Genomic DNA, 23973 nt, shown 5'->3' with positions numbered 1-23973 from the left:
ACTAGAAATCCACGATCCTAACGAGCTGGGGGGCTAACTGTTGGGGTCGAAAACGGTTACGACGAAGTTAACGTCCAAATCTCCGAAGAAGAAAAACGAAAAACCTTCTTCTACAAATACTTTTTCAAAATAGGTTCTTCCTTACAAATGCTTTGCGGAGGAAGCATGAGACATCGGGCATACAAAGAGCTCGGAAAGGGTCGCTACGCAGCGATCGAACGCGTGTTTTGCTCGGTCGCTACGTAGCGACTGAGCGTGCGTCTGCTCGGTTCCTCCGTAGTGACCGAGCGTTCGACCGCTCGGTTGCTACGTAGCGATCGAGCGTTTGTCCGCTTGGTCACTACGTAGCGACCGAGCTCGAGCCGAAGCACGGTCGCTACGTAGCAACCGACCGTTCATTCGCTCGGTCGCTACGTAGCGATCGAGCTCGAGCCGAAACTCGGTCGCTACGTAGCAACCGAGCGTTCGTTCGCTCGGTCGCTACGTAGCGACTGAGCTCCAGCCGAAGCTCGGTCACTACGTAGCGACTGAGCTCCAGCCGAAGCTCGGTCGCTACGTAGCGGCCGAGCTCTTCCGAAATGTCGATACAACATTAGTCCATGCATTCTCGTCTACCCTTCGATGCTATCTCCCGAAGACCGTAGCGAACCCATTTCACGTTTCCCGCCATTCTAAGTCATCGATCCAACTTTACGGTAAAAAAACTGCGGGAAGTTCACTCTTTATCGAAAGAAGCCGTAATAAACGCTTCGAGTTAGAAGACGGCCCAAAGGAACCTAAAACATGACTCGAGGCCCAACTTACGCTTGGTTCGCGAGGAAAGATAAATGACAAGTTTCCGCGGATAAATACGAAATTTTGAAGATAATTAGGAAGATCGGAAAAAATGGAATATCTCCATTTTTATGCTATGACGGCTTAAGGGCAGAAGAGGAAAAGCGTAAACCGACCTAGGAGCCAGTATATAAGGAGTCTTAGGCGAGAGGCATGGAGAGAGACTTTTTCAGAGAAAAATTAGCACTTAGAGCGATTTAGGCATATTTCCGTTTTTGTTATTCGAGCTGCGACTCAACTAGGTTATTGCCGTCTTAGGGTTTTAGAACTAGGAATCTCGCCGACATCTCTCGTAGCCCAGGCTCTTACCTTGTTGTAACGCTTAAACGCGAATTCGGAATAAGATCTACTGTGTTCTCTTTTCGATTTCTTATACTTTATCGTTGTCATTATTGTGTTCTGATTGCTTGGCGTGTGGTATTAGCAGATATTCGGGACCTCTGGGAAATTAGGGTTTTCCTAGTTTCCTTATTTAAACGGAAATCGACAGTGCGAATTTCGGTTCCCACAAACTACAATGAATTGAGTTGAAACCTAGTTCTAGCTGTCTAGCCCTAATATCTAAGTCTTGAAGTATCGATCCCTTGCTCTAGGGTTTAGGCTCCCCTTATATAGTTATCTTGAGGTCGACGTTAGTCGGTTTGAGTTGGTTAAACTCTTCCATATTCGGAAATATGGAAGGCTCTCCTTATCGGAAGTTTTCCTTTTCCCGGAGGAAGGGGGTGGTCCCTAGGTTCGGACCCGGAGTACTTCCTAGAAGGGACCCGGAGCGTCTCCTAGCGGGGACCCAGAGACAGATGTCCTGCCTGGGGTCTGGAGGAATTCAATACCTGAGTATTTTCCCCAACAATTTTCCCCTTATTGCTCGATTTCGTCATCGAACTCGGGGAATAACCTGTGCACTCAAGTCAACCGGAGTTTCTCATTCTCAGCAGGCTTCCCCTAGGCAGGAAATCGCTCCCGTAATCCTGCGATCCTGGGTTCTCTTGTAATAGACCGGGGTCTGGCTCTATTTTTTCGAACTGCTGATTTCTTGTTGAAGAAGATGAAGCCCAGAGCTTTTAACGGTGCCTTGGAGATGGCGGAGCCTAGATCTCTGATGATTTCCGAAGAAAAGGCCTGTGTATTTGAGCGTGATGCGTAGAGGCAGGTACGGAGGTAGGTGCGAGTTTTGAAGGTTCTGGACACTTCAAAGGATACCCAAATCGACCCCTCTTTCAAGAGGTACATACCCCTTTTTATCTTTGCGCGAAACTTCCCTTTTTAGGGAGAATTTCCCTTTCTCTTGCGAGGACCGAGTTTCCTTTTTTGATGCCGGTTGTTTATGCCAAGGATTTTCTGGGATATTTGGAAACATCCTTGTTTCCTTTTCCGGCTCCACGAAGAGGGGTGATCCGGACGTATATAAGGGCTCGTGATATCTCCCTACTGGCCTCAATCCAATTCCGGCGCTGACTTCCGGTTGAGAAAGATCAATCCCAAACTGCTTGCCACGTCCTCACTCGTGGGTGGTCGTTGTTGGGGTCAAAATCGGTCACGACAGAATCAATTTCTGAAAATCGGTCACGACGGATTCCGAAGAACATTCAAATTCCTCGTATAACATAGGCAATTCGAGGTGTTCAGCTAACCGTTGTCGTTTTATACGATCAATCCGAATTCGAGAGAATGAGTTCTTGCGGTTTTTAAATCGTAAAGTTCCAATGGTGACTCAGATCAAGAAGAAACAAGAGCAGGTTCGATCGAATCCCAAAGGGGGGGAGCTACGAGGACGTGGCGAAGGCAGGCTGATTGATCCAACTCGCCGAACGGGTGAGTTGGATGGCTTGATCGATCCAACTCGCCCGTTCATCGAGTTGAACGGCTGGGTCGATTCAACTCGCCCGTTCGGCGAGTTGGACGGTGTGGTCTGTCCAACTCGCCGAACGGGCGAGTTGGTCGGTGCATCCGGTCCAACTCGCCCTTTCGGCGAGTTGGACGATGGGTGTTTCCCTGTCCGGGATCCGTTGTCCTAGGCCTTGAGTAACCTTTCTCGAAGACTTATCATGTGAATCCTTTTCGGAATTGTTGTGAACTTGATTTTAGGTTTTGACACTTCTCTATTCTTTTTAATTTTATCTCTCTTTTCCAAAGAGTACATTTTCCGGGAAGTTTCTGACATTGATTCCATCGTTACCGATTTTGACCGCAATAGTTAGCCCCCATCTCGCTAGAATTTTTGCGATGTTCTTGGGAGCTGTTAGGCAGGTCAGGTAAGTTAGGCGGAATTAATGGTTGGAAGTTGTCTGTTCACTCTACTAAAAGTGGAGTGCGATAAGATTGGGGCTGCGCCTTGTGAAGGCTTCCTACGCACACTTGTCGAAGGGATCAAGCCTTTCGTAGTTCGTCCTAGAGTTGAGATTCTTACAACCTGTTTACTAGTCAGACCTTTACGGTCTAGTTAGTCGTGTAGAGGATATTAAGCATTTATATGAGTGTAGAGGGAAGACTACGAGTTGTCATCTCGTAATCTAACTCTGGGTGAGCTGCTATATTTGTGATCTGTTTCAAGAGTTTTCCACAGTGCGTAAACTTACGGGATTTCTGAAGACGCTCGAATATTAGCCAAGAGAAAATTTTTGGGATCTCGTATCAGAGTGTTTGATACTATGCCTAGAGATGTTAGAAACCAGTGTGCTAGATTTAGGGCAAGATCTAGGTCTAATCACGGCTTTAGGGGGTGCGATGACTACTTCGACTTACGTTTCCCGTATCATTTTCGACATGATTCCGTCCCGCTTTAAAGTCTGCGATATGTTCTCGGCTTACGTGACTTGAATGGTAGGAATTGAGCATCTCTTCGAGGACAATTTTTAAGTCTCCCGAATGTGCTGGCCAAAATTTTCAATTTTTTATATAGCGTTATTACCCTTGTGTCGGGTGTTCGAGAGCTATCTCTACGAGATGGCTTAGACTGATTTGGACGTTAAGAGTTTATTGTGATCAGCAACAAACTTATCGGTAGATATTACCGTTTTGGAGTCTTCGCGAAGAATGCGTGTTTAAGAAAATGTTGACGAGGAAGGTATTTTTGTCGAAAACACTTATTCTTTAAGCGTCTGTGACGTTTCGCGATGCTGAAGATTGGTTTTTCTTTTGCATACTGCGTTTCGTGGTATAAATGTTTGCGGGCCTGAAGATGTTTTGCGGTGTTGCAAGAGTTTAGTCTTAATCCTACGCCGGAGAAACATTTTTGGTTTGTGTGCGGATGTTTAAAGCCAAAACTGTTGTTGCTGTTTGGATGCTAATAGTTCGATTTGCGATAGAGGAATTAGGATCATTGATGTGTTGTGATTTTGCATAGTTTTAGCTTTGTTATTTCATATATATTCATGCATTAACCTTACATTTATTTGCATTTAGAGTCTATTGCATGTACATTTGCATCTTGTAGGTGTTGGATGAATTGTTTGGAGTTTTGGAGGTGATTAGAGCACAAAAGGAGCTTTCGAGGAGTCTTGAACCGAACGTGTGAAAGACAGGCATGGATGAAGGTCTTAAAGATATCTTTTGAAACTTGTCTTTTGGGAAGACATGGTAAATTGAGTTAGCTTTACAATGGAGGTGGTTTCAAGTCGTTTGGAGCTGTATTGAGGGATTTATGATCAAAATACTACACACATATCAGTATGACATTCCTAGCGGCCACCCTAGCAACATCAACAATAGCCTTCGAATTTTAAGCCTTTAGACTCATTTTTATTCACTTAAAACCTATAAAACTCATTACTATTCATTATTCTTCTTATTTTTGGTATTCTAAAGGTGTGTGCAACATGGAGAAAGTGGAGAAAACTTTAATGAGTGAGTTTTATCTCTTTAAAGCTTGCAACATGGGGGATGGGTTGTCTATCATGAGTTTGGTGGCTCTTTTGGCCTAACTTTCTCTACCTTTTCTGAAGAGGCAAGACTACTTTGGCCATATGAAGGGGCAAAAGGTGTTCTATAATGGAAGAAAGTGGAGAATAACTTTTATGAGTGTGTTTTATGCTTTATGCTTTCACATGATGGATGTGTTGTCATCCTCCTTTACTTAGGCTATAAAAGAGACTGCAAGGGGAAGGAGGAAGACACACAATACACAGAGTACAATACAACAAAGAGTAGAGAGTGAAAGTTTTATAGTTTCATATTTTGTATTTTGAGAGTTTGAGAGAAAACATTTGTTCTTGAGCTGTTCTTCATTGTTCATCATCTATTCTTGAGTTTTAATTTCGTTTTGCTTGTTTAATCCTTGTTTATCTTTATTCTCTGTTGTATCTACTTGAATATGCTTCAATCTATTATGAGATTAAGTGTTTTCATGGAGATTAGTGAGTAGTTTCCTTAAGAATTCATGGGTTAGGGAGATTAGAGTAACTTAGTGAAGATCTATGGTGTTATTGTATTAGATCCTTGTATGAACTTGCTTGTTGAGTATTTTTAATGCTTGTTTAGTCTTGATCACTCTAAACCTGATTTCTAAACACTTCTCATCAGACATGATTAGATGAAGTGTTTGAATCAACTCAACTAAGCTCTAGTGAGATTAGCCAAGGACACTTGATGTTAAAATTGCTAGATAGTTATTAAACTTGAACTTAAAGATTGCTTGATTGAATTAAGCCAAAGACATTTGATGTTTAATGATTTCTAAGCAAATGGACATTTACCTAGACATAGGACTTGTCTAAAATTGTGTTTAGACTTAAGAGATTACTTTGATTGAAAGCTTGTCACCTAGATTGGATCTTAGTTACTTGAAGTCAATTCCCAATACCCATGGATTCACTTGTCTAAATTGATTAAAACCTTGTTGTATTGCTCTGTTTGCTATTGTTACTTGTCACACACTCACCACTATTGAATCTGCTTAGCTTAAGAAATGACTTGTACTCTCACTGATTCACATCACTAGGACTGGTTCGACATTCACCCCACTATACTACAACATTTGCAATAGGCAGAAAAACCTATTATCAAATTGGCGCCGTTGCCAATCCTAGTCTGATTGTGACATTGAGTTTGAGTCTTTGCTTGAGACTGAGTTTTACTTTGTTTTAAAGTTACTAATTCTACTTCTTCATCTACTTGTGATCGCAGGTGCATGAACCTAAGAAGTAGAGGCACTACACATCTTACTCCCTTGACAGATATCAAAACACTTGAAAGAGAGAACAGGAGAAGGTTAAGACAAGAAGAGCAAGAGGCTCAGATACAAAGATCAGAACCTATGATGGAACCAGTTCCAGAACAACCTCAAGCTGAAGAGGGCAATGGTCAAGGAGCTGCCAACCTTCGACCTAGACAACCACAACGCCAAGCTAGGGCCATCGGTACATATGATCAACCTAACATAAATGGGAATAGGTTGGGCATTAGGGCACCGCCAGTTGCCAACAACAATTTCGAGATCAAGTCCAGCCTCATCAACATGATTGAAAACAACAAGTACCATGGACTTGCCTTGGAAGACCCACTAGATCACCTTGACAGATTTGATAAGTACTGTGGCTTGTCAAAAACAAATGGAGTTTCAGAGGATGCTTTCAAGCTCAGATTGTTTCCCTTCTCTTTGGGAGACAAGGCTCACACTTGGGAGAAAAACATCTCAAGTGATACTATCACCACTTGGGATGAATGCAAGAAGGCCTTCCTCAACAAGTTCTTCTCTGCTACAAGGACTGCCAACCTTAGAAATCAGATCTCTGGTTTTCAACAAAGAGGACTTGAAGGATTTTCAGAGGCATGGGAGAGATTCAGAAGCTACTTGTCTCAATGTCCCCACCATGGCTTCAACAATGAGAGCTTGCTAAGCACTTTCTACAGAGGAGTCTTGCCTAAATTCAAAAGCCAGCTTGACACTGCAAGCAATGGAAACTTCTTGGGGAGGACTGTCGAAGATGCATTAGAACTCTTGGAGAACATGGCACAGAGTGACTCTGTCTACAATGATGAATATGATAGAAGAGACAGAGGTGGTGGAGGAGAAGATATGACCACAAAGAGAGAGCTGAAAGCACTTCAAGACAAGATTGACATGCTACTATCAGAAAAGACCAAGAAAGAGGAGTTACATATGGTTGCTGAAGTTGATGGAGTAGAATGCCAAGAAGATATGTACTATGTCAATGCTCAGGGTACATGGTACAAGAAGGAGCCTGACTATCAATACCAGAACAACTACCAACAGAAACCCTTCTACAACAACCAACAGAAGCCATTCAACAACTACCAGCCAAGACCATTCTACAACAATCAGCCTAAGCCATTCTACAACAACAACCAAGGTGGTTACCAACCCAAACAGAACTTCCCTCCGGGATTCTCACCAAAACCAAGTCAACCTGCACAAGACCAAGCTGGATCATCAACACAACCTCCACAAGAGAGTAGTACTGAAGCTATGCTGAAACAATTATTGGAGGGACAAGCAAGAAGTGAGAAACAATTAGGGTATGAGCTGAAAAATCTCCACAACAAGATTGATGGGAATTACCATGATCTAAACAACAAGTTCAAAGCCTTGGAGAACCAGTTTGTCTCTATGACAGCCAGCTCAAGTCGCCAACAAGGTTCCCTACCTGGAAAGCCTGAACAAAACCCAAAGGAGACAATGAAGGCAATCACCCTAAGGAGTGGAAGAGAGTTGCCTCCTAAAGTTCTCATTAAGGATAATGAGAAACAAGGTGGGGAGGTGGTCATCAATGTAGATGATGATGTGGTGATTGTGGATGAGAAGACTAATGAGGAAATCTTGGAGAAGATAGTTGAAGCTAAGGGCAAGAGAAAGATTGGAGAGGAGAAAGTTGAGAACAAAAATGAGGCTGCTACATCAACAAAAGAGAAATTGTTCACTCCTCCTCCCTATGAGCCAAAGCTTCCCTTTCCTGGAAGATTCAAGAAGCAACTCCTAGAGAAGTACAAAGCCTTGTTTGACAAGCAAATGAGTGAAGTTCAACTCACCATGCCCATAATTGATGCATTTATGCTGGTTCCACAATACAGCAAGTTCTTGAAAGATGCTGTAGAACAAAAGAAGAAAGAGATGGAAGGGATGGTGATTCTTACTCATGAGTGCAGTGCCATTATTCAGAGACTGACTGTCCCAAGGAAGCTAGAAGACCCTGGTAGTTTCACCCTGCCATGCGCCATTGGACCTTTGACATTTGAGAGATGTCTATGTGATTTGGGAGCAAGTGTCAGCCTCATGCCACTATCCATTGCCAAGAAGCTTGGGTTTACACAATATAAAAAGTGCAAGATCTCTTTGGTGCTAGCTGATCGATCTGTCAAGCTCCCCATTGGCATCCTAGAAGATCTTCCTGTCAAGATAGGAAATTGTGAAGTGCCTACTGACTTTGTAGTGCTTGAGATGGATGAAGAGCCTAGAGATCCTTTGATCTTTGGAAGACCTTTCTTGGCAACTGCTGGAGCAATGGTGAATGTGAGAGATGGCACAATTGATCTCCACCTTGGAAAAGATCACATTCTCCATTTTGATATCAAGGAGATGATGAAGAAGCCCACAACTCAAGGAGAAATATTCTACATTGATGAGATGGATGCCTTGGCTGATAATTTCCTTGAGGAGTTAGCGATTGAGGACTCTCTTCAACATGCCCTGACCATTGAAAGAGAGACCCAAATGATTGAAAACAAGGATAGTGATGAGCTAGTAAGAAGGCTAGATGTTCACCTTGAGAAGGATGGAGAAGATGAGTTCATGGAGTTGCCACAAATGACTCAACATGCTGCCTCAGCAGACATTCAAGAGAACCTCCATGAAGCTGATTGGAGTGAGCTCAAGGCACCAAAAGTGGAGCTTAAACCTCTTCCCCATGGTGTAAGGTACGCTTTCCTTGGACCTAATGAGACATATCCTGTCATTGTGAGTAGTGAGCTGACTGAGAATGAATTGTCTATGCTTTTAAATGAACTTAAAAAGTATAGAAAAGCACTAGGATACTCACTTGATGACATTAAAGGAATCTCACCATCTTTGTGCATGCATAGGATACATCTAGAGGATGAATCTAAAACTTCAATTGAACACCAAAGAAGATTAAATCCTAATTTGAAAGATGTTGTTAAAAAAGAGATAATCAAATTGTTAGATGCTGGTGTGATCTATCCTATCTCTGATAGCAATTGGGTTTCACCTGTGCATGTAGTTCCTAAAAAAGGTGGCATAACAGTTGTTAAGAACGAAAATGATGAGTTAATACCAACAAGAACAATAACTGGACATAGGATGTGCATTGACTATCGAAAACTGAATGCAGCCTCTAGAAAGGATCATTTCCCTTTACCATTCATTGATCAGATGTTAGAGAGGCTAGCTAACCATCCCTATTATTGTTTCCTTGATGGATACTCTGGATTTTTCCAAATCCCTATACACCCAAATGACCAAGAGAAAACGACATTCACTTGTCCTTATGGTACCTTTGCATATCGAAGGATGCCATTTGGACTGTGCAATGCACCAGCAACATTCCAAAGAGCAATGATGTCGATTTTCTCTGATCTTATTGAGGATGTAATGGAGGTGTTTATGGATGATTTTTCTGTATACGGTTCTTCGTTTGCTACTTGTTTGTCAAATTTGTGCAGGGTCCTACAGAGATGTGAAGATACCAACCTTGTGCTGAATTGGGAGAAGTGCCACTTCATGGTTAAAGAAGGGATTGTGCTTGGGCACAAGATTTCAGAGAGAGGCATTGAAGTGGACCAAGCCAAGATCGAGGTGATGGCGAGGTTGGCTCCACCAAAAACAGTGAAAGACATTAGAAGCTTCCTTGGCCATGGTTTCTACAGAAGGTTCATCAAAGACTTCTCCAAAATAGCTAGACCATTGACCAAGCTGCTGTGCAAGGAGATCATCTTCAACTTTGATGAAGAATGCCTAGAAGCCTTTAAGAAGCTGAAGGAGGAGCTCACCAGTGCCCCAATAGTTCAACCACCAGATTGGAGTCTACCCTTTGAAATCATGTGCGACGCCAGTGACTATGCTGTGGGGGCAGTCTTGGGGCAAAAGAAGGACAAGAAGACACATGTGATCTACTATGCAAGTAGAACCCTTGATGAAGCTCAAGCTAAATACTCTACAACTGAGAAGGAGCTATTGGCCATTGTCTTTGCATTTGAGAAGTTCAGAAGCTACTTGGTTGGGTCAAAGGTGACTGTCTACACTGATCATGCTGCATTGAGACACCTCTTAGCCAAGAAAGATGCAAAACCAAGACTGTTGAGGTGGATTCTGCTGCTACAAGAGTTTGATCTTGAGATCAAGGACAGGCCTGGAGTTGAGAATGGAGTAGCTGATCACCTGTCCAGGTTGAAGGTGGAGTGTGGAATCCCTATTGATGACAGACTTCCAGAAGAGCAAATGATGGCTATTCATGCAGTGGTAGCTGTTTGTGAGACAGGAAAGAAACTTGAAGAGGTGAAGGCAGCTGATGAGAAGGGTCCTTGGTATGCTGATATAGTCAACTACTTAGCTAGTGGAAAAGAGCCATTGAACCTTGAAGGTTATGCCAAGAAGAAGTTCTATAAGGATGTGAAGAGATATTATTGGGATGAGCCTTACCTCTACATACTTTGTAGAGATCAACTCTATAGAAGGGCAGTGGCTGAAGAAGAAATTGATGGGATCCTTACACATTGTCATGGATCATCCTATGGAGGCCACTTTGCTACATTTAAGACAGTTGCAAAGGTGCTACAAGCTGGATTTTGGTGGCCTCACATGTTTAAAGACACCCAAGACTTTGTCTCAAGGTGTGACTCTTGTCAAAGAAGAGGAAACATCACCAAGAGGAATGAAATGCCTCAAAACCCCATCCTAGAAGTTGAAGTGTTTGATGTCTGGGGTATTGACTTCATGGGGCCTTTTCCTTCATCTTATAGCAACAAGTACATACTGGTGGCTGTAGATTATGTCTCTAAGTGGGTTGAAGCAATTGCAAGTCCAACCAATGATGCAAAGGTGGTTCTAAAAATGTTCAAGAGCATAATCTTTCCAAGGTTTGGGATTCCAAGAGTTGTGATCAGTGATGGAGGGTCTCACTTCATCAACAAACTGTTTGCAAACCTCCTTAAGAAGAATGGTGTGAAGCACAAGGTTGCAACTCCTTACCACCCCCAAACAAGTGGTCAGGTTGAGATTTCCAACAGGGAGATCAAGTCCATTTTGGAGAAGACTGTGGGGACAACAAGGAAGGATTGGTCTACAAAGCTTGATGATGCACTTTGGGCCTATAGGACTGCTTTCAAGACACCCTTGGGAACCACTCCCTTCAATCTTGTCTATGGGAAAGCTTGCCATCTGCCAGTGGAGCTTGAGTACAAGGCATTATGGGCTGTTAAGATGCTGAACTTTGACATCAAGAGTGCCAAAGAGAAAAGACTTTTCCAACTCCATGAGCTTGATGAGATTCGACTTGATGCTTTTGAGAACTCAAGAATTTACAAAGAAAAGACCAAGGCATTCCATGACAAGAAGATCCTGAAGAGGGAGTTCAACATTGGAGATCAAGTGTTGCTCTTCAACTCTCGATTGAAGTTGTTCCCTGGAAAACTTAAGTCAAGATGGTCCGGCCCTTTCAAGATCAAAGAAGTGAGGCCATATGGAGCAATTGTGCTTTGGAACAAGACTGGTGAGGAATTTGCAGTGAATGGGCAAAGAGTCAAGCTGTACATGGCGGCCACACCTGAGAAGGAAGGAACCTCGGTTCCACTTTCCGATCCCAAACCAGCCTAAACCAAAAAGGGGTAGTCAAGCTAGAGACTTAAAACAAGCTCACTTGGGAGGAAGTCCCATGTCTATCCCTATATATATTATTGTTTTACTTGTGTGGTTTTTCTTTTGTGTGTTTGATAAGTGTGTTTAAAATTTTCAGGTGATTCTCCACTTAATCAAAGAGAAAGATGGCCATCCAGCAAAGCTACAAGTGTTAAAATTATTCAACTCCATCTAGCAACTCCAAGCTAAGTGTCTCTACAACCATTGTAAATATATAGTTTTCTTGTTTGTTTCTTCTAGACCTCTTCTTTCACCTTGCTCTCACACAAGAGACTGTGTGAAGTAAGTGTGGGGGGGGGAGAGTCTACTTATCTCACATGTTTTCTGTTTTGTTTACTTGTCATAAGCATTGCATATCCATTTGCATAGAAAATCCATAAAAATTTGCAAATTCCAAAAAAAAAAAAAAAAAAAAAAAACATTTAGTTATATCATTTGCATCTTTAGGTTTGAGTCTAGATCATATAGAATGCATAGGTAAAATCCCTACAAAGGACTCATGCAATGAACTCATTGTTGATACCCTTTTGAATCATAATAAGTAGCTTGAGCTTCTTCTGAATTTCTTGTAGACTTCGAGCCTTGAAAACTCCTCTTAAGACTCATTGAATCTTACTCTTTGAAACCAACTCCGATCTTAATTGACTAAAATGAACTTAATGCTTCTTGCTTATGGTCTCTTGAGTACTAAATCATGGCTTTACACACACTTGAGCTTGTATAAACCGTTTTACCAATCTTTTTGACAACTCAAGTGGTAGTCCATACCCTAAACCCTTCCCTTCTTTCAAACCATCATTAATTGTTGAGTGAGGTCTTTTTGTGAAAGCTTGTCATGTGCAAAATCTTGAGAGTATTAGGAGCGACATTGATTTGTTCTCATCTCTTGCTAGCATTAGGACCTCTTTTGGGCTAGAATCTAGGATGGTGGTTGGAATGATGTGCTTTAATTATTTTGATCTTGAGGATTAAATTGGGAAAGATTATGTAAAGGAAATGAATCAAAAAAGTGTGTCTTAAAAAAAAAAAAAAAAAAAAAAAAAAAAAAGCTCAGATTGTGTCAATAAAAACCCAAAAAAAAAAAAGGAAAAGAAGAAAAAAATAAGAGAATGGGGATAACAAATTTTTGAGCTAAGATACATAGTTGTTAAGACAAAGAAAAGAAAAGAAAAGAGTGTTCATTGGGTAAGAGATGAAAATGGGTGTACATTTGGGATTTGAGATGAAGAAAAGAAAGGGTAGAACTTAAAAATTGTCTAGGAAAAGGGTACAATGATGAGAACCGATTTATGTATGCATTAATTGCTCTTTTTCTTAGATAAATTTTGCACAATGATCAAGCTCCTATTCTTGAGTGTAAGTCACCATAGCAAAATGTATTTGGACCCTTCTCATTCTTCACATTAAGCCATTTTTTCTCACCAAACCAAATGATTTGGACCAATTGGCAATTTGCGAGAATTCACTTATGATATTTCTTATTGAATGTGAGAGTTGGTTGATTTGAGGATTCATGATAATGAGTTAAAAGATCAAAGGAATTGATAGGCCTAGAGAAGTTAGAGCTAATAAAAACATCTTGCTCTTGCTATTTGGTATGATTTTGTAAGGATATCACAACGATGGCATTGAAGAGTTTCTTAAGGTCATGAATTTCCATTTGTGTATTGAAACATCACTTCCCATGTTCTTGAAAGTTTACTTGAGGACAAGTAAAGGACTAGTGTGGGGGAGTTGATGTGTTGTGATTTTGCATAGTTTTAGCTTTGTTATTTCATATATATTCATGCATTAACCTTACATTTATTTGCATTTAGAGTCTATTGCATGTACATTTGCATCTTGTAGGTGTTGGATGAATTGTTTGGAGTTTTGGAGGTGATTAGAGCACAAAAGGAGCTTTCGAGGAGTCTTGAACCGAACGTGTGAAAGACAAGCATGGATGAAGGTCTTAAAGATATCTTTTGAAACTTGTCTTTTGGGAAGACATGGTAAATTGAGTTAGCTTTACAATGGAGGTGGTTTCAAGTCGTTTGGAGCTGTATTGAGGGATTTATGATCAAAATACTACACACATATCAGTATGACATTCCTAGCGGCCACCCTAGCAACATCAACAATAGCCTTCGAATTTTAAGCCTTTAGACTCATTTTTATTCACTTAAAACCTATAAAACTCATTACTATTCATTATTCTTCTTATTTTTGGTATTCTAAAGGTGTGTGCAACATGGAGAAAGTGGAGAAAACTTTAATGAGTGAGTTTTATCTCTTTAAAGCTTGCAACATGGGGGATGGGTTGTCTATCATGAGTTTGGTGGCTCTTTTGGCCTAACTTTCTCTACCTTTTCTGAAGAGGCAAACTACTTTGGCCATATGAAGGGGCAAAAGGTGTTCTATAATGGAAGAAAGTGGAGAATAACTTTTATGAGTGTGTTTTATGCTTTATGCTTTCACATGATGGATGTGTTGTCATCCTCCTTTACTTAGGCTATAAAAGAGACTGCAAGGGGAAGGAGGAAGACACACAATACACAGAGTACAATACAACAAAGAGTAGAGAGTGAAAGTTTTATAGTTTCATATTTTGTATTTTGAGAGTTTGAGAGAAAACATTTGTTCTTGAGCTGTTCTTCATTGTTCATCATCTATTCTTGAGTTTTAATTTCGTTTTGCTTGTTTAATCCTTGTTTATCTTTATTCTCTGTTGTATCTACTTGAATATGCTTCAATCTATTATGAGATTAAGTGTTTTCATGGAGATTAGTGAGTAGTTTCCTTAAGAATTCATGGGTTAGGGAGATTAGAGTAACTTAGTGAAGATCTATGGTGTTATTGTATTAGATCCTTGTATGAACTTGCTTGTTGAGTATTTTTAATGCTTGTTTAGTCTTGATCACTCTAAACCTGATTTCTAAACACTTCTCATCAGACATGATTAGATGAAGTGTTTGAATCAACTCAACTAAGCTCTAGTGAGATTAGCCAAGGACACTTGATGTTAAAATTGCTAGATAGTTATTAAACTTGAACTTAAAGATTGCTTGATTGAATTAAGCCAAAGACATTTGATGTTTAATGATTTCTAAGCAAATGGACATTTACCTAGACATAGGACTTGTCTAAAATTGTGTTTAGACTTAAGAGATTACTTTGATTGAAAGCTTGTCACCTAGATTGGATCTTAGTTACTTGAAGTCAATTCCCAATACCCATGGATTCACTTGTCTAAATTGATTAAAACCTTGTTGTATTGCTCTGTTTGCTATTGTTACTTGTCACACACTCACCACTATTGAATCTGCTTAGCTTAAGAAATGACTTGTACTCTCACTGATTCACATCACTAGGACTGGTTCGACATTCACCCCACTATACTACAACATTTGCAATAGGCAGAAAAACCTATTATCAATCATGTGGTCGCATAAGTTTGTCAATGGGAATAAGCATATTCCTTCACAATGCTTTGTGAAGTGTTGCCCTTCCGAGATCAATTTCGTGCATTTTTGAGGATGTTTCGTATAGCTCTAGGAGCTTTGTTAAGAATTTTTCCTTACATGCCGCGTGTTATGGGTAAAATGTAGCGGGCTTAAAGTGAATTGTAGAACGTATTGAACTTGGTCGATTGTCGACAAGTCTAGGTTTTCCGTTAACCGTTTAGTTGTAAGGAATGAGTTTTTTTACGAAGAATTTATCATATGATTTCCGACTATGGGTTATACGATCATTGTTCTCTTAATAGTCACATGACGGTTTTAGAAAAATCACAGATTGTCGTTTTGCCGTTAAGTGATGGAGCAATGGTTTCTCAAATACGTTTGGCCGTTAAGGATGTGTGTTCACTCAAATAGCCAAGGACGTTGTAGGTCAAGGATTAGACCATGGTACTTTCGTGTTAACATTAAATTCATGTTAGTTCACGATTGTCCTTAAAGGGGATGCCGATTCTGGTTCAGACTTTTACTGGAAGGTGAAATTGACCGAGGGCCAAAAAGCGCTTGTCCAGATTGATAGGCCAAGTTTGTTGTGGTTATCCGTGTTAAGATGGCCGATAGTCGTAGAAAACAATTCTACGATCTAGGTTTCAGTTATACGACGAATGTTTCGTATAATGTTACCTATAGTCTTATGAAAATCGATTCGTTTTTGTCTGAGGAAGACGAAGCCTAAGAGGTTTGATACATAACCAGTGCAGAGTCAGTTGCGGGATGATTGCTTGCTCGGATGTGACCGAGGGAAACGAAATGCAGAAGCCAGCGAACCGCAGGGCTAAAAATGAGATCTATTAGATCGTAATACGAAGAGATCTCTCTCTTTAGATTGATCATCCAAAGTCAGATCTTACAGCTTTGTATCACCACAAAAAAAGTTTACATTGAGAGCATATTGTTATAGCACGTTTTACTGAATTGCTATCGTTGATAATTAAAAAAAATTTCGTATTATATAACAACATTAGATAAACGCTATGGTAGAGTAAATGCTATGATATCAGAGTAAATGCTATGATATCAGTAAGCAGAAGCTAATTTCTTTAGTTCTTGGATGAAAATTAGGCAAGCGCCAAATAGATGATTTTTTTCCCTCTTGGTAAAATTTTTAGATATTTAAATTAGAAAAAGTTATCCCCTATATATTAATCCTGGAGCATTACAACATGTTTTCGTAGCCACGTGTCATCACGAGAATGATTATTACAATTGCTAGAAAAATAAGTTGGTCCATATAAACATATACTATGCTTTTTATTAAACTAACTATCAAATTAATTAATAGTGTACAAAAGAATTTTTTTTCTTTCCTTAAATAAAAGATATAAATTACCTAATATGATTAATATATATATGACAATTAATGATTATGATAATACATATTTGATAAAAAAAATTCTAACCTCTCTCTTTTTTTTGTTTAATTTTATACTATTAAAAGAAATTAAACAATCACCTTAAGCATATAATAAAAACAATTAGACTTTTTCTTAATTGTTATATTTTGAATTTTTAAAAACGACTATAAATTACTAAAAATGGTAAAAGTCTCACATTAAATTTTTTGTGATCAATGGTTTAACTTTTTTTTTCAAGTAAGATACAAATGATCATATATCATAGGGGTGGGCGTTCGGATACACGTTCGGGGTTATATCGGATATTTCAGTATAAAGGTATAGAACCAGTTCAGGTATTTTTACACTTCGAGTCGGGTTCGGGTATTTTATGTTCGGGTTCAGATAGTTTGGGTCCGGTTCGGATATTTAAATTTTGAAAAAAAAAAATTATCCATTATTTAAGTTTTTTGTATTTAAAATATATTTTAACTTAACTGTTTTGTTAAATTTTAAAAGATTAAACTATTAATAGGTTTGGAGATACAATTTTAAAAATAGAAAGACACTAATTTAGTTGTTGTTTTGAAATTTTAGATGCAACTTTTGTTAATGCAAGAAACAAGAACTTGATATCTATTTTAAGTGAGTAACAAATGATTTTGTCCATAATTATATGTATATTATATAATTTTGAGCAATAAGAATCATTAATATAAATATTTTGAATAAAATAAAAGAAATAAACTAGAAAATTAGACTTAAGTATACTTATGTTTGGTTATCTTCGAATATCTATCTGGGTTCGGATATTACCCGTTTGGATTCAGATATTATCTGAACTGGTGAAATACGTAATTTGTTTTGTTGTTCTAATTAGATGATTTTTAGACCGAGCTGGTGAATATATCTAGACAAACATTTATATTTCGAGTCTGCACTTATATTCTATAACAACTTGATATATTAGATTTGAACACTAACCTATTAATATAATTTGCCGATGATTTTTTTTCAAAATTTTAATTCTTAGATATGTATATGGAGTGAAACTAATTTTTACAGATGTTCATTTTTTTAATTGACACTTATGTAATTCACTGAATTCATAAAAAAAGTTAAAAAAAAACTTAACTCATATCAATTAAACAAAGACGAGAATGAAAGCCCAATTCTATAAATATAGAAAATGAAATCACTTATAGAGAATCAATAGTAAACAAATCGAGAGCAGAAAACCTAATCTCCTTTCGTCATTATACAATCGATGTTGCTTATTTAGTTTTGGTGATTTGTGTCAGCTGCAAAACTTAGTTTCCTTTTATGTATATGAAATCTTAAAAATAACTAAAATGTGATGTAATTTGTTAACTCTTCAACAACGATGATATATTTAAGAGACCAACATTTGTATTCGTTATTTCATAATCGATAAAAATTTAGAATTGCAAAATGTTAAAATCATTTCTTAAACAAACATTATTATAAGAAATCAGTCCGTTCATGCGCGCCTTTTATCATGCAGTTGTCTTGTACACTTGGAAAAAAAAATCCCCCACTCACTGTAAACATAAACCGTATTAAAAAAAAAGAGTCTTAGGATACTCTCTATTTTTCTTCTCCTCCGCCACAGAACAACGAAATTGACAAGAGGAGGATGTCCGGAAGTTGTGAACGGCTCAGTTGGGTCGGATCGAGGAAGAAACCCGACAACTCTCCACCATCCGCGAGGTCAGATTTGCTCTCTCTATCTCCATCTCTCCCTCACTCTCTTAGCTTTGAATCTGACGGCGTTTTGATAAAGGCGAACCCACGGCGGAGCTTCTCTTCGTCGGTAGCGGAGAAGGAGAAGACAGACGAAGAGGACGACGCGGTGAAGATATATGAGCAACGGTGGTTTGTTCGTGCAAGACGCTTGCGAATCATCTCACCAACTGTGGTTTTCAGTCTACTCCTCGAGATGAGAGGGTGCAGCAGTCTCTGTTAATATCTTTGATCCTTTTTTTTTAGCTGCTGTTGCTGTTGAATGATGATTCAGGATGTTTGATAACTTGTTTAGATTTGTTCTCAATAATCATCAGAGTAGGGATTCGAGCAGCTGATTCAGGGGATGACGAAACCGTATAAAGTTGCGTCCTTTACTATTATTTTTTTGTATTGTTACATTTGTTTCAAGGGTTGATGTAATAGTATAAAGTTGGGTTCCTTATGATTTATGGTATTGGTGTATTTGTTTCAGGAGATCGTGTAATCAAGGCGTTTATGATTCAACGTGGGGATAATTCGGCGAATGATGAATCTATCTATGGCTGGGACAAGAGAGAGCTTTCCTGATTTTTGATGATACAGAGAATGCAGCTACGGTAAGATATCTCAAACTTAGACTGATGCTTTCAGTGAGTAGAATCTCGAGATATGTTGTGAAGTAGTCTGAACTTCATATGATTTTTAGCTATGCTTCATCGTTATTGTTATATGTAGTAAGGGTTGAGATTATTCGTTTTTCTCAGGGTTATGCTGGTTACAAAGATATGTTAGATTGTGTTGGTTCTTGAATATTTAGTTTATGTTTTTCTCTTGATATCGATCACTAATCGTCTGCAGATTGGATATTTTTCCCAATGAGAGAGCATTTTATCTGAAGTATCAAACTGCTGATGGAATATTTAAGGCAAGGTTTACATATGAAACTCTGAAACTGTCTCTACTTTTGGGTAACACACAACGATAAGTATTAAGGAAGATGCACATGATGATAAGAAGCAAAGGGAGCTGATTCATCTTGCTACTCAGCTGATTCATCTTTGGAACCTGATCGACACTCCTGATGAAGAAAGGGAGCTGTTTGATCACTTTACTTGTAATCATATCAAATATATATATGTTAGCTTCGGTCAATTTAATTTTATTACCAGACTACAGTTGTTGTGTTGCTGTATTTGTAAAACTACAATGCAAAATGCCATAACTTTTATAAAAATGACTATTGCATCTATTACATTTTTTACAGACAAAAAAGAGTTTGTTGTTTAAATTTAGGATTTAAGGTTTAGGTATAGGTTTAGGGTTTTAAACTCTAATTTTTCACACTATAACCTCAAATCATAACCCCAAACCCTATTCACCAAATCTTATTCTCCAAAGTCCAAATATACTTCGAACTTAAAAAATTAAGATCTAAATTTTAAAATTTATATCATAAACACTAAACTTTGAGATAGTGATGGAATACATAATTTTGTTTTTTTAGCTATTCTATTTTTTTTTTATCACCAACGTAAACAAACTCATATAGATTCTGCAAACCACACCGGTAGCTCTGCATCCATATGAACGACAGACGACGATTGTTTCCTTGCACTGCGTGAGAGACTGTCCGCCCTTGAGTTCTGTGTTCGTGGTATATGAATGATCTCTGAGCTGTTGAAACTTCTCTTCAAAAATGCTATGTCTTCCAAATAGCTTGCAAAGGCTGGCCACTCCTCTGGTTCCGAAACCATCTTTACCAATTGAGCACGATCCGTTGCAAAACTAACCCGAAACTGTCTAAGGGAATTCGTGTTTTTTTACCTATTCATAAAGTTTAATCCTTACTTTTATACCACTTATGAAAATTCAAATCTAGTCATTTTGATCATAAGTTTTGAATTTTATGATTTACTTGTGTTTGTTTATAGTATAAACTCCAAACCCTATTCCTAAACTCTAAATACTCTACTTCAAACCCAAAAGACTAGACAACAATTTATAATACTAACTTTAATTAATTTTAAATTCCAAAACATAAATATTCTAAAGTCTAAATAATTAACTAAATTATAAACCATAAAACTAATTATTAAAATTTATAAACTCTAAATCTTAAACTATAAACACAAACCTTTATTCTAAAGAGAAATTATGATTTATATACATGAAGAATCAGGTAATTAGGCAAATAACTATAACATTTGGAAATTAGGTAAACGGCTACGATCGACATGCGAAATCTCGATTCTCTCCTAAGCGTGTGTAGATTAAGCAATTTAAGGTGCGTGAGGTGTCAGAAAGTACATGAATTTTACGGGGCAGAGTAATGCAAGTGCGGCATGTCTGCTTACGTCGGGCATCATGATATCTACAAATATAGGAAGTACCCGGCTCAACATTAATTGCAATGAGACATATAGTTTTTGCAGATTTATACATTTGATAACGAAATCAATTTTACACAATAAGACATTTTGGTATATATAGAAGCATCCGGCGAGACATACGAGGCAAGAACAATCTCGGATCTATCCGGTTTGTACTGAACATCACGGAAAAGGTTTGTCTTAACTTTTCGATCTTTTAGGGCTACAACACGGGGACAAACGGTCGGTAGGACCACATTTATGGGTCGTTTTCTTCTTTTCTATCGATATCTAAACCTATGATTCCTTAAATTCTTTTTGAAGTCGTTTATTTAACGGATATAGATTTGTTTGTCGTTAATATGGTTTATTGTTTTAGGGTTCGATCGTTTTCTAATTTTCTCTTTAATTTGTTCTGCAGATGAACTCTAGACAAGTTCTAAGGGACATTCACGGAGCTTGGAATCTTCATCAAAATGGAGAGTGGAGCTTTGAAAGGAAGACAAACGATCTTGGGTTTCCAGCTATCGTGCGAATGTCAGAAAATTTCGATTCGCTTGAACGAATTATCCGAAGCCTATATAACCTCTCAATCGGAACACCAATTTTGATGACTTATAGGCTTCCCGAGTGGATGCTTATTCCGGACGGTAATAAAACTCCTCCGATAACAATTCTTCAAACACCTGACGTTCAAGTCATGATGGCTGTGAGAGCTTGGTTCGCCGACCTCACTCTTTCCGTAACTATTGGAGCGGAAGATGTTTCACGTTATCAGTTCTTTTGCCGAGCTGACTTTAATATTGGGTCCTCTTCTTATAAATTCAGAAACGGAAACGAGGATCCGTCGTTCGAAGGTAAATCGTAGTTTCTCGATACTTGTCTTTTTGTCTATTTTAAGTTTCGTGTTTTTTTTTTGTTTAAAATTAGAGAGGAACTAATTTTTACATACATTGCGTTTAATTTCATCAATAATTTCGTTAAATAATATACATTATTTGCAATTGTTTTAGGCTTTTTAGGAGAGGCAGTGGTTGCAAGTCAAGCGGTGCTAGAGGAGTACTTTAATGACCAAGAGATGATGGTTATTCATAGTGTTCACCTCGAAATGGAAAAAGCAAAACTGGATTTGGAAAATCAACAATGTTGCGAACTTGTTCATGGCAACGAAATAATTGTCATAGATGATACTGACTCCGACGGTGACGGAACCGAACCATTAGGATCAAACAAACTCTCTATAACTGTGTTTAACACAGGTAAGAAGAATACTTTTTTATATGTCACTAATAATAATTCTAATTATGGAGTTGTTGATATAGGTGCATCGTCAAATCAAGAATCTCCTTTCCCAACAAATGGACTCATCATTTCGGAAGAGATAAACGGTTAATACAAAATATAGTTTATTTCTCCGATATGTAAATATAGAAAACTACCACAAGATTTCGAAATGTTAATTTTGCATCTTCACGTATTAATATATAAATGTAACTTACATTTACTAATTATGGTCTAACCAAATGTTTCATTGATTTAAATCACCAGGTCTTGCATTAGACTCTGAGTACATTCCTCAACCTAACGTGTCTAACGGTAAGATATAATTAAATTTTATTTTGCTGGATTATCATTAAATTTGCCGGCTATAGATGACATAATTTTTATTTTGTTCTAGATTCAATGGGATTCCCGTCCAATTTGCTGTGGATGAAGATTTGGTTATTGTCCAGTCAAGTTCCCCTGTAATCGATGATGGCATTAGTTTTTGGGAAGGAGTTATTGCATCCGAAAATGACAATGATGTAAAGGACGATGAACATTCCGATGAGATGGACCTCGATATTCCCATGTCTCAAAATATTTCACAGCTCCAACAAAATGGCACCACCAACGTTGATGATGCCAACTCGTCGACCGACTCGACTCCTGATCTTGATGAAGTAAACAATGTCGTTCTTATTATGATTTCGGGGAATTAAGTGTTGTTTTGGCTAAGTTTATTGTGTGTCGAGGATGGTTGTTTTTTTTTGTTTGTAAAAGGGAGATCGGTTTTAATATTTGGTAATGTGTAAACGTCAACTGATATGTTTAATACTTTTTTGTTAATGTTTAATATCAACGGATATGTTTAATCTAATCTTCAATGTAAAATATATTAGTTTATATTGTGAGCTTTTGCAATATTAATTCCCTAATATCTGAACGTGATAATTAATGTAGGAGTCACAACAAACCAACACACCGAACTCTATGTTGGAATGGTATTTGCAAACCGGAATGAATTTAAATTGCATATGGCCTTATATGCAATTAGTAAGAAGTTCCGGTTTTGTAACATCAGATCTACACCAAATGGAATGGTTTTAAGGTGTTTTAGCTCCAACTGTCAGTGGAGGGTATACGCCACAAAGTTAAAATACTCAGACGTCTACGAGATAAGAAAACTCGATCCCATACACACTTGCTCCGTCGACGATAGATCCGGTTATCAGTCTCAAGTTACACATCATGTTGTTGGAGAGATGATGAAAGCTCGTTTCAATGGTAGTGGCGGTGGTCCAAAGCCTGGAGAGATACGTCAAGTAATGCAAGGAGACCACGATGTCCGTATATCCTGTTGAGATGAGATCAATATATGGGAAGAGAAAGACATGAGGAGCTGAGTATGATGAAGAGGCCGTACATGGCGTAGTAATACTAGTTACCCGAGTAACTTCCAAAGGTTAAACCAAAGTTACCCTAGTTATCCTAGTATACTAGTTATACTAGTTACCCGGGTAACTTTGGATGAAGAAGAGAAGCCCTATTCCCTTTGCTAAGGCATCAGACCGTTGCAAAGGAAGAGGAGGCGCGTGTGACAGGCTGGAGAAGAGCTGGATAAAGCAAAAGGAGCTTTATGCACAAGGAAGAAGCTCATTGGATGGTTTGAATTAAAGCAACCCTTATCTCTTGTAATAGTGCCTATTTATAACACCCTCATCCTAGTGTTGCGTCCTCATATATATTGTAAACTCTAATCAGATTAATAATTAAGAAGTTTGGGATTATCTCTCTAGACTCTCTCTCTTGTTCATGATGATTCATAAATACTCTTAAACATGAATACTACCTAATCTCTTTACAAATCTCCCATTAATCTTCTCTAATCTACCTTTAATCTCTCAATACCTACTCTATTCTCTAAAATCATATGGTATCAGAGCCAGGTTGGCTTTGGTATTGAGAAACCTCGTTCCATTTCTTTCTTTCTCTAGCTCTTGTGTTCTTGTGTTCTTGTGTTCTTGCTCTTGTGTTCTTGAGTGTTCCGTGAAGCTGTGTGATAAAGTTGAGTCCTGTGGTGCTATGCTTTGAGTTCGTGTGTTCTT

General features: G+C 38.4%; 2 long non-coding RNA genes and 1 other non-coding gene across 7 annotated transcripts; 2 read left to right on the top strand and 1 right to left on the bottom strand.

Moving 5' to 3' along the window:
• Window positions 1–1950: 1950 nt before the first annotated feature.
• LOC125590207 lies at window positions 1951–5089 on the top strand. The gene is made up of 2 exons (XR_007326417.1): window positions 1951–4500; window positions 4639–5089. It is a non-coding gene; the product is annotated as an uncharacterized LOC125590207 (long non-coding RNA).
• Window positions 5090–6541: 1452 nt separating this feature from the next.
• On the bottom strand, window positions 6542–6648 carry LOC125590854. The gene has a single exon (XR_007326856.1). It is a non-coding gene; the product is annotated as a small nucleolar RNA R71 (small nucleolar RNA).
• Window positions 6649–18000: 11352 nt separating this feature from the next.
• On the top strand, window positions 18001–19485 carry LOC106345836. 5 transcript variants are annotated; one of them, XR_002661715.2, is made up of 5 exons: window positions 18001–18221; window positions 18295–18458; window positions 18550–18618; window positions 18730–18853; window positions 19095–19485. It is a non-coding gene; the product is annotated as an uncharacterized LOC106345836 (long non-coding RNA). The 5 variants fall into 5 exon arrangements; XR_001270391.3 differs by having other exon boundaries at window positions 18550–18853; XR_007326415.1 differs by having other exon boundaries at window positions 18295–18472; window positions 18572–18853.
• The last annotated feature ends 4488 nt before the right edge of the window (window positions 19486–23973 follow it).

This window comes from Brassica napus, chromosome C7 (genome assembly GCF_020379485.1).
Source record: "Brassica napus cultivar Da-Ae chromosome C7, Da-Ae, whole genome shotgun sequence".
Classification (NCBI taxonomy): domain Eukaryota; kingdom Viridiplantae; phylum Streptophyta; class Magnoliopsida; order Brassicales; family Brassicaceae; genus Brassica; species Brassica napus.
Note: the sequence above shows the minus strand (reverse complement) of the source record. Positions and strands in the feature narration are given on the sequence as shown.